The sequence below is a fragment of the Patiria miniata genome, unplaced genomic scaffold, assembly GCF_015706575.1.
Source record: "Patiria miniata isolate m_02_andy unplaced genomic scaffold, ASM1570657v1 HiC_scaffold_3, whole genome shotgun sequence".
Lineage (NCBI taxonomy): Eukaryota > Metazoa > Echinodermata > Asteroidea > Valvatida > Asterinidae > Patiria > Patiria miniata.
This window is the reverse complement of record NW_024037069.1, coordinates 38,455,248-38,468,135: the sequence shown is the minus strand read 5'-3', so window position 1 is coordinate 38,468,135 and position 12,888 is coordinate 38,455,248.

The following is a 12,888-nucleotide window of genomic DNA, read 5'->3' as shown; positions in this document are numbered from 1 at the left end:
TGCAGCTACGCGATGTCACGCCTGGAACGACAAATAATAGCAACCGTGCGTGTATGTCATATCAACGCTTTCGTGCACCCATTCACGGATTCGCCCGCGTAAGTTCCAAAAATGCGTCATTTGACGTATCTTTTGAAATGTCCTTCTTTTATTGTTTTCTTCAAAATGACAGCACGCCAGAAAAATAATTTCACAAGAAGTTTATTGCTAGTACTATTTTTTTTCAGGAGCGCCTTCTTTTCAAAAGTGCCTTTTCTCACGAACGCCCTTTTCTCACGAGCGCCTTTTTCACGAGCGACCTTTTTTTGTCAAGAGCGCGTTTTTTCACGAGCGCCTTTTTTTTCAAGAGCGCCTTTTTTCATGAGCGCCTTTTTTTTCACGAGCGCCTTGTTTTCAAGAGAGCCCGTTTTTCATGAGCGCCTTTTCATCAAGAGCGCCTTTTTTTCAGGAACGCCTTTTTTTCACGAGCGCCATTTTTTCACGAGCGCCTTGTTTGCCCGAGAGCCCTTTTTTCACGAGCGACCTTTTTTGTCAAGAGTGCCCTTTTTTCACGAGCGCCTTTTTTCACGAGCGCCTTTATTTCACAAGCGCCTTTTTTCACGAGCGCGTGCGGACGCAGCGCGCAGCAGGAACCACAATGTCAGTTTCGAGCGAGCGGCGCAAAATTTGTTTCGGTAAGCAAAGAATATTTCAACATAGTTGAGAAATAAAGACAGTGTCCTGAAATTTATATCTTGCGGATCAAGTCAGGCTTATATAAATCCTATACTAAACGAGCATACGCTGTCTGTTTGTCTGATGTCCGTGTGTCACGGTTTTTTGTGCGGAAGCAAAAAACGCAAGGGCGGATCCAGGGGGTAAAGGGGGCCATACACCCCCCCCCCCCCACCAAAAAAGAACTTATTTTTTAAGTGACGTCGCAATAAAGGCAGGCAATGAGTACACCACCATCTGTACCCTCAAAAAACATTGGCCAAAGTGGTCAGAAATTGCCCAGATCGCACCACAGAGCATCTAGAATCCAAAACAATTTCGGGGCCCTTAAGCGGGCCCCGAACCCCACGACGTAATTTCTTTGTGCCCACTTTTTGGGGACCACAATTTTTTTGCCCCCCCCCCCCACAAAAAATGCAGTTCTGGATCCGCCCCTGACAAAATGTAAGGGTCAATGGAGATGCTTGGTAATATAAACGGTTCCTCTGCGGTCATCTAGTGCATGCAGTTCCTCAAATGGTATATGCTCCGATTTCACTGTCCTCTGAAGTCACGTTTGGCACGTGAAACAAAACGATTCATTTATTTATATATTTTTTGAAAACTTGTTTCTTTGAGACATAGAGTAGTTAAGTATTACATTATAATCTATGAAAACTCTCCAAAATATCGCTAATAAGCAAAACATTAATGATGAACAATGTGGCACGATTGTTTCGCCAAGGTTTACCACGCCCACTTGGGGTCAACATGCAAATTGAGGTCAAAGTAACACATAAGTATAACCCTTTAACCGTCGATCGTACGAATTCGTACGATATGAATGTGCATTTCGAAACCAGGAGCACGTTTTGGCGGCCCTTGAACTGGAACATGTTTCTGACGTCACAGCCGTGACCTGAAACATGTTTCCTGTGCACCGCGAAAACGACTGACTTGAAAATTGTTCATGACATCATGTTACTGCCTACGTGATTGCACACAACCCCCAAAAAATCACGCGGCGACCGGACATGATTAACAATAACATTCAAAGCAGAAGTGGGAGTTTTTTTTATAGCGTTTCCCTAAAGTTCTAAAAAAAAAAAGGAGGCCTGATATTCTGTATCAACTTTCATACCAATTGAAGGTAAAAACCCACTATTTAAACCCCATTTATGGTAAAAAGTAGCGACGTCTGCTAAGCTTGTTTACCTTTCCGCCATCTTGAAACATAAGTGAACCGACCGGAAACCTCGGTTCAACTTTGGTCGAAACAATGACGTCATTTCAGTGTAACCGAAGCGCCAAAACGGCCGCGAACCAGAAACATATTTACGGTCACAGCGCCAAAACGTGCCCCTGACTGTATGATAAACCCTTCTCATAGAATACGTCAATTGAGGGCGCACTGTTCAAGATTCACAGAAACGTTATACGATATCAATCCATCATGTTCGTTGATAAACCTGTCAAGTTTTCGCTCAAAATTGTAAATTTTCCCAATTCCGGTTTTCAATAGCAGGTGCTAATTGTTAAGGCAGGCTCTCTGTGCTAGAGGGGACAATGAATGATATTTGGGCCTTATCACATGCAAAAGTCCCCCGGTAGTTGCCTGTCAGCATAACATTACAGCGCCCATTGTCTGTTACAAATCGTTTTCCACAAAATGTCTAGGTTTTCGTATATGCAAGTTGTTTTCAAATCTTAATTTTCAACATTTTGCTCCACTTTCAACTTTTTAAACCTTCAAACAATACAAACTTTACGACTCCACCCAGCTAGCGGGTGCCCCGCAAAGCGCGGAATCCCGCTAGTAAAAATAATAATAACGGTGGATGGCTTTTTTCGGGAGATACAAGAATATATATTGCACTCGCTATAGCAATATCTTCGACTCGTGAAATAGTGTTATACCTCGTGCTGTATTTTCTTGTATCCCCTCAAATCAATCGAATAATATTATATAGATACTTAATGTTCATTGTTCTAATTAATATTCTATATTACGTCGGACGAGTGTTTGAGATGAATTTAGAATCAGTTTGGTAAAGTTAGTACTAAGGTTTTTGGCTAGATAATTATATAAAACTAACAAAATAATTTGTAGAAACGAAGTCTGTTTATCATGAGACGGTATTATTCTATTAGTTTGTTTGTAAAGTCTTTTGTGAAATTGGTTAAATATTAAGCAGTAATTGCGACAAAATAGGTAATGTAAATACATTAATCTTGATTCTACTCAATTTATATTATTTTATCAAAATGCAGTGGTGCACCCAAGGGGGGAGGGAGGTTTGAAGCCCCCACCCCCAAGAGGTTGTCAATTTTTTGGGAGTGTCAATTTTTTGTAGTCCCACGATTTGACCGTGGTGATCTGTATGTGCATGGCTTTTTCGAGTAGTATAATAGGAGTGTGAATGGCACAACCCACGTCAGAAAAGTCCATCCCCCTCAACCCCCCCCCCCCCAAAAAAAAAAATCTGCGGCCAAACATTTTGGGCAACATTTTTTGAAAAAAACAACCTAAAAAAATGGGGGAAATTGTGAGCCCCCCCCCCCCAGCCAAATCCTGGGTGCACCGCTGTCAAAATGTTCGAAATGTAGGTTTTTTGTTCAAGGCACTTTACTGTTGTGAGCACTCGAACTCAGCGATCATTGTAGGCCTATGAGAACTTTTAGGAAGCAAATCAGATCACAATTCACACAAACATTGCATATCCCAACAAAATTTAAATCCAATCAAATATATTGTTTTTTGACAAAAGCAGTTATATTCGTCGCTGATATATAGTTGTACCAACAGAAACAATGTACATGTAGTGCCAAAAAAGAGTACTTATTTTTACAAATTCGGTGTTGTAGTCAAATGAAATTGAGGTTAAGTCGTCATTCATTAATTTAAAGGTTGAAAGCTTTGTATAATATAATTGTCTTGCTGTTATTATTGTTGAAATGGCGTCAACTTTGATTGGTTTCAAGTTGTATGAAGTCAAACTGTATTTTTTTGTAATGAACTTGCTCTAAGGAGCAACAAAGAAAAGAAAAAAGCAAGTTTTTACACGATCGAAACCCACTATAAAGTAAGCAGAAATAACAAACAACAGCTGGCAACTAAGGAACGTATAGGACCATAGCTTTCCCGATTTCAAAGTGATACGAAACATGCGTGGGCGTCGCGGGGGGGGGGGCTCGGAAAAGAACAAAAAGGGGGACAATGAAAACGAGAGGCGAAGTCATATCGCCGTTAATTTAATGCACATTTAACAACATGGGCGTTCGCAGGGGTGTCAACGGGGTGAATGTGGGCAAATGTTCTCACGCCCACCCTCGAAAAATTGATAAATTTAGAATATGCTGAGAAAGTACAAGGATTTTTGGAAAATAATGTGCTTTGCCCCCTCCTGGCGACTCCCATGGAAACATGGCTATATGGGCAATTCCACGGTTACTCACGTTACATTTTAGTAACGTGAGTAACCGATTTTGTGCGTCTTGTTTATCATACATAACACATTTTTTTGGATGTCATCTTTGGTGCTAGGGTAGGTCTAGGTCTACTCTATCTACCATGGGGATAACAGTTATTAAACCTTTTCAGTAAGGTAATTACAGCCCAAGGAAACTCAAAAGTACATCAAAAATGTAACGTGAGTGGCCGTGGAATTGTCCATATCAGCATCACACAGCAATCATGTCATTGGCTTTATAATACCGCTTCATGATCCCAAGCATGCGTATTCATGCACTGCAGTCCTCCGTTGTCTTGCCCTTATGGGAAAAAAATTATCGTGGCCCTGAAGAGACATCACACATGGTAGCAAATATCTTTGCAAATATTTGCGACAATATTTGCGACATCGCAGATATTTTAGTAAATAATTGCAAAGATATTTGCGACGTGTGATGTTCCTTCAGGGCCACGATACAAAATGTTTACCTTGTCAAATAGTCGCTATTCATACGGTGACAGCGTCGACTGTCTACCGTGTTTCCGTTTTAAAGATGGACTGTGAAATTAATTTAACACTCGGTGTTATCCTAGTATCCATTCCTCTAAATGTTAGAAACAATAATGGTATGTACTTTCCTGCCTTTTATTTTAGAATTGCACTTTTCTCCCTATACATTTACATACCAATAATTATGCTACGTATTTTTCTTGACACGTGAGGGCACAAAATACGTGATGTCATTTTAGGCACCAAAATAACAGTTAATGGGTGTTTGTGTGCTAAGTATATGTATTAGAATGTATAGCTTTTGGCAAAGAGTCGTTACTTGTGTTCGTTTCGTTAACGGCGTAAATAAATGAAAAACAAAATTCAGAGAAATCTGAGATAATTTAACGCTGGTATACAACGAGGTTGTTTGATTTGGTACAAGAGTGAAATTTACCGCATTATGTATAAAATAAAAATGGCAGTTATTACTCCACCGTCACCTTCAAAACGTCGTATAAAATTAAGTATTTTATTATGGTAGAAAGTTTCATTAAAATGAGAGTTCCGTTGTATGTATATATCCTTGTCTGCATCTGACCAACCTTTTTTTATTGTTCGGTTTTAAAGCATCGTTCTGTTATCACCAAAGTGGCTGATACCCAGTGGCGCATCCAGCTTTTGATGTCAGGGGGCAACCGCACTCGCACATCCGCGCGAAAAAAAGAAGACACTTTTTTTTTTCTCTCTGGACACTTAGGCTCCGTAAAACCCAAAAGTGGGGGTGGGGGAGGGGGGGGGCTGGTACCCATCGTCCAAATGGGGGCGCTCTTCAAAACTGACCATTATTAAGCATGCTGGGAAATATATGCCGATTTTCATCGCGCATTGTAAATGGTTTTTGAGCTTGGTTTTTTATTGTTTTATTCATGTCAGAACTCTTTAACCATTTAGGGAAATAGTTACTCGATACGCCACAGCTGCTACCAGCTTCATACCCTTTTACTGATCATTGTTTATAAATGTACCAGTGTTTCATAAGAACAGTGGTCCTGTTAATTAATCAACGGTTGCCATAGCAATTAATTGGACGGTTGTTATCCTTTCTGCGTCGTTGGGGTGTTACCCTACCGATTTCCATAAACAATTCAGAGGATTGGCGTCACGGTCAAGTCCACTGTCAAGGCGGACAATTAAATCTTTTAAGCTAGCCCATTATCAATTCCTTCTTTTGCCTCAAACCTTCACCTTTTCATTATCATTGCCAACAACAAAAAGAGCTACGTACTTGGACCAGGATCTTTACAGAATTCAATAAACCAAAATCAAAGAGAAAATGTTATTTTTGCTCCTTCTCCTCCCGATGTCCGGCTTCGTGACCGAGGCTTTCTTTGGGTCTCACTGTCAAGATGGGCAATTGAAACCGTGCACCAGGGGTTGCTCGTGGGGCCTGGAGCGTCATTTCAACGGCGTAGCGAACCGCGTCCTGCCCGGCCACGGCTACCGCAACCTGACGGTAGCTTCGCCGGTCCTGTGCGGCAGGGAGTGTCTTATGGATGATCGCTGCTTCTCTTTCCACTACTCGGAGGGGGAGAGGCGGTGTGAGTTGAACGGGGCAACAGCGTCGCGATACCCGATGGCGGTGACTGAGAGAGCCGCTACCGACTACTGCGGTCCAGAGGAGGTATATGTAGGATATTAATTTGTTTCTTGTGCATCTTTGTAAGTTATAGATCCAAGACATGACTTAAAGTTATGGTCAGAGATTAAGTTGGGGATTGAGTTTAGTCATGGAGCTATCTCCATGGTTTAGTCTAGTCTAGTCCATGTCTAGTCTAATCTAGTATAGTGTGCAAATTTTGGATCGTTCGGTGTTAACAGTAATAATAGTGATGACTTTCAAGTTATATGGCATCCGAATTTATTGTCTAGAGTTCTCATATGCACGCCAACTCGTACACGAACCATCTCGTATAATATAAGCAGCATGCGCACGGATCAACTCGTACGCGAGCCAACGTACGCATTATAACAAAATGCGTTTAGTTTGCTTTAATGAATTAATTGTGCAGTTGAATGTTTAATTCACAATGAGACAAAAAGTCAGACCCTGAATCGCACAGCTTGCTTTAATTCAAACTGATCCTACGACGGAGCCACATTGTATATCCAGCTCTCTACCCATGATTTGTAATCAAGATTACATAAGATACCTACAATTCGATAAATAGGCCTGAGAAAGGTACTGGGTTCGCCTGCATTAAAGTTTAAAATGGCAGTCTTGATGGGTTTGATGGCCCACATAAATTATAATGACCAGCAGTGGCGTAGCCAGGGGGTGCAGAGAGTGCAACGAACTAGAGATATTAAAAGCAATATCGAGACGCCGATGAGCAAAATCGGGACGGCGAAAATGGATTAACGGGACGAAAATTATATTTTGCAACTTAGCAATTGGCAAAGAAAACCCTGGCTACGCGCCTGGAGATGCCCTCCATCGTGCGAGTTATAAGATAAAGATGTAGGGTAGCACCATGTGACAAATCTCATTGATGAGTTTACAATACTTACACATTGAAAATTAATTGAGGAAAGGAAAAGAAATGGAATATGTCGAAGCGCACGGTCGAGTCAATACATATTTTACTTTGCACACTATCGGACCTGAGTCATTAAAATAGGAATTCTATTATTTAGTTGCGTCTCATGACGAATTGTCCGAAACGTTGAGTTTTTCCCTTGGTCCTTTTAAGAACCTCACAATTAAACTCATAAATGAGATTTGTCACATGTTTCTACCGTAAATCTTTATCTTATTGCTATACATTCACCATACAAACTTCAAAGCGTACGATTTGTCACGCGTGCGAGTTGGACAGGGTACGAGTTGACTGGCATGCGTGAGTTGGCCAGTGTACGAGTTGGCTCGCGCACTGGCGAGTTGTCCCTTTGCACATTTTTGGGTCGAAAAGAGACTTTGGGCCTCTATGCTGCAGCATATACTGAAATTGGTTCTGATAGCGTCACGGCTGAAGTTTGTTCGCAAGTTGCAACATTTCATTCATATTTTTATGATCATTTCCTGTTCATATTTTTTTTTGTTCGTTTCCAAGCACCACTCAAAATTTAATTGAAGAATGTTCAAAACCTAACCAGTAGAAATAACAGCTGGAAATAACATTTTTTTGAGAAAACAGTGAAAAACCATGCACACCCTTTTCTTAACGAAACATGATTCGTCCACAGCACCGTTTATTTCAAAAAATCAATTATAACTGATCGTTGGAAATCACCTAAATTTCTTGATTTCTTCTAATGACAGCAAGCCAGATGAACTGTAACGATTTCGCGGGGTGTTTAATACATAATCCACATATTAAGCGTTTTGATAATAATCTGGTAGGTTTACGCATTTTTTGGGATACCTGCAAATAATTTTATATTCTAAAGCAAGTCGATAGCAAAAAAAAGCCATCATTTGTAGATTTTTGGTACCAGTATCATTGGTAGCTTATTAGTTATTTAAAAAATCAATAAATAAGTGTAATAATATGTTAATACCATTAAAGAACTATATTTGCTGAACGCTTGCAACGGGGAGAGACAATTAAGGTAATTGTGGAGTGCTGTGGCCTCGTGGTTAAGGGCACTGGTTAAGGCTAAAAAAAAAGTCTCCGGTTTCTGGTATGCGCGCGCGTCGCCGTAGCCATGCGCGTGGGCAAAATGAAAAAGTTTTTTTTTTCAATGAAAGATGATGTCTCAAAACCGCCAAATTCACTGGTTTGACTGGAATCCTGCTGCTGTACAATTTTAACGTGTTTTTAGATTGGGTTATGGTCGAGAATAAGCTTTATGTGGCCTCTCTGGACTCCCATCTATTTGCACTTAGTTTAGTCGGGCACCATTTGCAGTCATCAGCCGACATTTCAATGATTTGAAGCAAAAAAATCAGGTAAAAAAAAAAAAAAAGCCGCGTCGCCGCACCACTTTTTGGGCAAGCTCCATACCAGAAACGGGAGACTTTTTTGTTGGCCTAAGTGGCCTCATGGTTAAGGGCGCTGGATTCGTGGTCTGTGGGTAAAGCTGCGGTGCGGTGCGTGTGCCCTTGAGCAAGGCACTTTGTCACTCATTGCATCTCCCCACCCAGGAGTAAATGGGTACCTGTGAGGGCAGAGATGGTTATTGTGATTGAATAAGCTAGCTTGCGCCTAACAGGCAGCATCCAGCTGTATACTCCCCAGGGAGCTGAGATGGTATTTGGAATGTTTAAGTTGGCCCAATGATCAGGGGTAATAATAATACTGTAAGCGCTGTGATTTAGTTTACTAATAAGAGCGTTCTTAAATGCCGATTATTATTGTTATTATTGAGACGAGTACGACTAAAGTTTGTGGTTTTTGAAGGGCACGTGATCCGCATTATTCGTTTACATTTTCTGGTAGCGTTTGCAAAAAACTGAGTGTCAGTTTATTAAAAAAAAAATTTAAAAAAAAGCTCTGGAATAGTCGATATCATATTATTATTGGAAATCTCTGATTTCGAAAGCTCATCATCCCTTAACAGTACCGGTATCTGATTCACACGGGACTTGTTATTCACTTGGTCATATTTCTTTGAAACTGGTTTGACATTTGTACTGAATCAAAATTATTAGGCAGAGAAAAGATAAATGGGGACTTATTGCATAGGCAAGCAAACGAAAATACAAATTGAAAATAAAAAGTTTAAGTGAACTTAGATTAAATTAGGGTACAAACCTTTTTTTTTTCCAAAATAAATGCATAGCCAAAAAACGAAGCCCCGCGGTAGTGGAGTAAAAAGTGGCTTTTAAATTTAAATGTAGGATAACTTGCATAATAGGTTACTTTTTGTATACATTTGTTTTCATCGTGTTTGTTTGGTTGGTTGTTTTTAAAAACGTGAGGGCGCTGTTGCTTCGACGTCATCGAGGCACCATGTCACAGTTTATGAAGTTTATGCGCTTATTATGCAAAAACAAAAGCAACGTAAAATGTATTATGTTTGTAGCTTACGTTTGCGTATACTGTTGATGTACAAGTGACAAAAAAAACAAATTAAAACAGAAACACCGTGAGAAGTGACCTCTGTAAAAACAAAAATTCGGCCAACTTCTTGTACTCTGAGTGTGCTTATGAATTGAATCACAAGTTTTTGCTCAAGCTTACATCGAAGGCGGGCCTGTAAGTCAAAATCGATTTAAATGATGCATACAATCCTCATCACAAAGTCTTTCTAATTCTCAACCAACAAAGCCCCGACGTCGAAACTATACAGTACTGTTTATACTTTTGTTTGTAGAATGATATTCCTGCAAGAGTCTCATTTCTGGGACATAAAAGAAAAGATTGAATATTTTCCTCAATTAATAAAATGGCTACCATTAAACTATTGAAATGTCTCAATACCCAAGCATATCGTTTTGTTATCTCTCAAAGAAGAGTTGCCCTCAGCACTACGACATTAAATGGTAAATTAGGGAGACATTTTGTAGTAAACTACTTTACCTATTATACCCGCTGCGGTAATTATGCGCAGAGCAAAATAATGTTGGTGTTTTTTTTCATGCGAAAGATATACCTATAACCAACTGTAAATAATTATACCGACGTAACTAGGTTAAAAGAAACTATCCCGAGCATAAAACTGCCAGTTCTTCAACAGTTGCCATAGAAATTAATGGACGCAGAAGGTGTCTCCTTTGCCTCATTGGTTTTCCCTCCTTTTCTTCATCAACAATTCAAAGTAGAGCGTCCTTGTAAGACATAGTCACCACCTTTATACGGTTGCCATAAAACTATGATCATTTCCTTCATTGCCTCATTCTAATCTTTATAATACTATCCTTGAGTTTCATTTCTGAGGAAATCGATCGGCCTTGGTCGTGCTCACGAGTGCCAGGTTACTTACTAATTTCACGAAAAATAATTAACTAAGCCATTAGTGTCAGCCCCCAGACAACCTTTTGAAAATTGATATCGCGTTCGCTTCTGAGGTGATAGGGCAAAGTCACACAAGGACATGTAAACATTACGATGGAAATATATCTTAAGTTATGTGAGAAAGCAATTTTAAATTGACAAGAAAGGCACAAAATGCCCAAGAAGTTCAGTAAGGCCAACAGACAATAAGAATAACCTCAAGATAACCCCAAACCTAGTTCACGCTCATGTCAACGGTCTGGGGGGGGGGGGGGGGCAGGAACGTCGCTAGACCACTTCGAATGGGGGTGCATGACAAACAATTTGCAGACAGACCATCCATGCTTTAACCCTAAAGGGGCCGGGGGGAATCCGCCCCGCCCCCCCCCCCCTCAACTTTTTCCGTGATAGCGTTGAAAAAAATGTTCGCGACCCGAGCTGTTCTGACATTTTTTTCCTCACGTCTTGCGCATCTTTTGATACCAAAAACATAAAAATCGGACCACAAACATTTTTCGGCGCTATGCACCGTGAAAACTGAATTTCCCCGTACACAGAGCAGAATTACGATTCGTGCATATGAATAATTAATTAGCCATAATTCCAACATCCTTTGACCTATAGTCATGATATTTCTTGGGTATGTTCATAAAAAGTTGTTCTATGCATGTACCAAGTTTCATAATTTTTCGTCACTCGATGGCCGAGATCTTAGGGGGGCGAAATCCCCCCCCCCCCCCCCGGCTGAGAGATGGTCAAAATAGCCCGGTCCCTTTAGGGTAAGGAGGCAGACAGGATTTACCGGTCACTGACCTGCAGGCCTCGGGTGCTGTATTTCTATAGGGTGCGCTGATAATTCAAATTGGACGACCAATGGCACTATCGGACAATAGGTGGCACATTGACGACGACGGACACAGGATTTTTCCCCGCGACGCCCGTGAACTGGAGTCCAATTTGCAAGCTTATAAGGGGAACCCTAGTTTTTTTTCTGGAGGGGGTACTCAATGCATCCTTAAGGCTTAACAGATTTTTAAAAAACCTAATTTTGCCTATAATTTGAGTGGGGGCACAGGGGAAGGGGGACACATGCCGCGAGCGATGACAGAACTGGAGATCCGTTTAAAGTTGAAAATTATTCGTAATTTCAAAATGAAATTATTTTTTAACGCGAGCTGATTTTGTTTCTGTAGATTCCTCATTCAAACGTGCATAAATTGTGTGTGTTGCGCACATGATTAAATAGCAAGTATAAATTAAAATTGATTTTTTTTTTAGGGGTTAACATTGAAAATATCACAGACAGAATGTCTTTCATGTTAAAGACTGTTCAATATCTCGGCGGCAACATAGGCCATATGCGATCATGAAAAAGCTTAGAAATCCAAGCTTGAATAATGTTTCCAAATATCTCAGTCGATGAATTCGTAGACAATTTTAATGTTTGAGCAGTTATGTATCAGTAATGGTTACGGGGCCTAGAAACTGACACGAACAAGAATATACTTTCGATTCATCCATGAGATAATATCCCGCGTTCACGTCTCCTCTCGGACTCCGTACCGTAAGTATGGCACGCATTATACTGCTTCAAAACTATTTGTTTATCTGTAAATTATTCAGTGAAGTTGCTTGTAAACAATCACGGCTAAATTTAGTTTCTTGTTCTTTAGCCGTAAATTAACAAACACGTTGACCATCGCAGATGCATCAATGCGAACCAATGAGGGCGCTGTGCAGACTGACACTTAAGAAGACGAGAGAGAACGCTTCTTACTGTTCAATCATGGATTATTTTCTCCCATTACCACGAAAAAAACCCAGAAAAGGTGGACCTTATCAAGGTGTGAGCGCTCTCAGTATGCCTATTAAATTCCCAATAAATCAACCGCAACACCTCAGGGGGTCAATTTTAGAACTGACATTAAACTAGTTATGATTTTTCAATCCTAGGATACCGAGGCTGAAACGAAGCCGAGGTTTTGAAAATATCAAGCCGGTAGACAAGTTGCGATTAAATGTTAAAAAAATTGTCTATTTCAAAACATTTTCTGATCCTTAAAGTAAATTTATCAATGAAAAGTATCTCTTTTTTTTAGTAGGGGAGCAAAGTGGTACAATGTATTTTGAGAATCAGTCATTCAGGATGATGTTTTGAAAGCAAAAATGTGCTTGTGTGCAAGACTAGTAACAAAAGGTCAGCTAAACGACCTGTTCAATCATTGAAAAATTCAATCAGTCTATATTACAGGAATTTAACCAAATAATGTAAGTTTATTCATAAAAAAAATAATTTCTTAAATCGTTAAATTTAT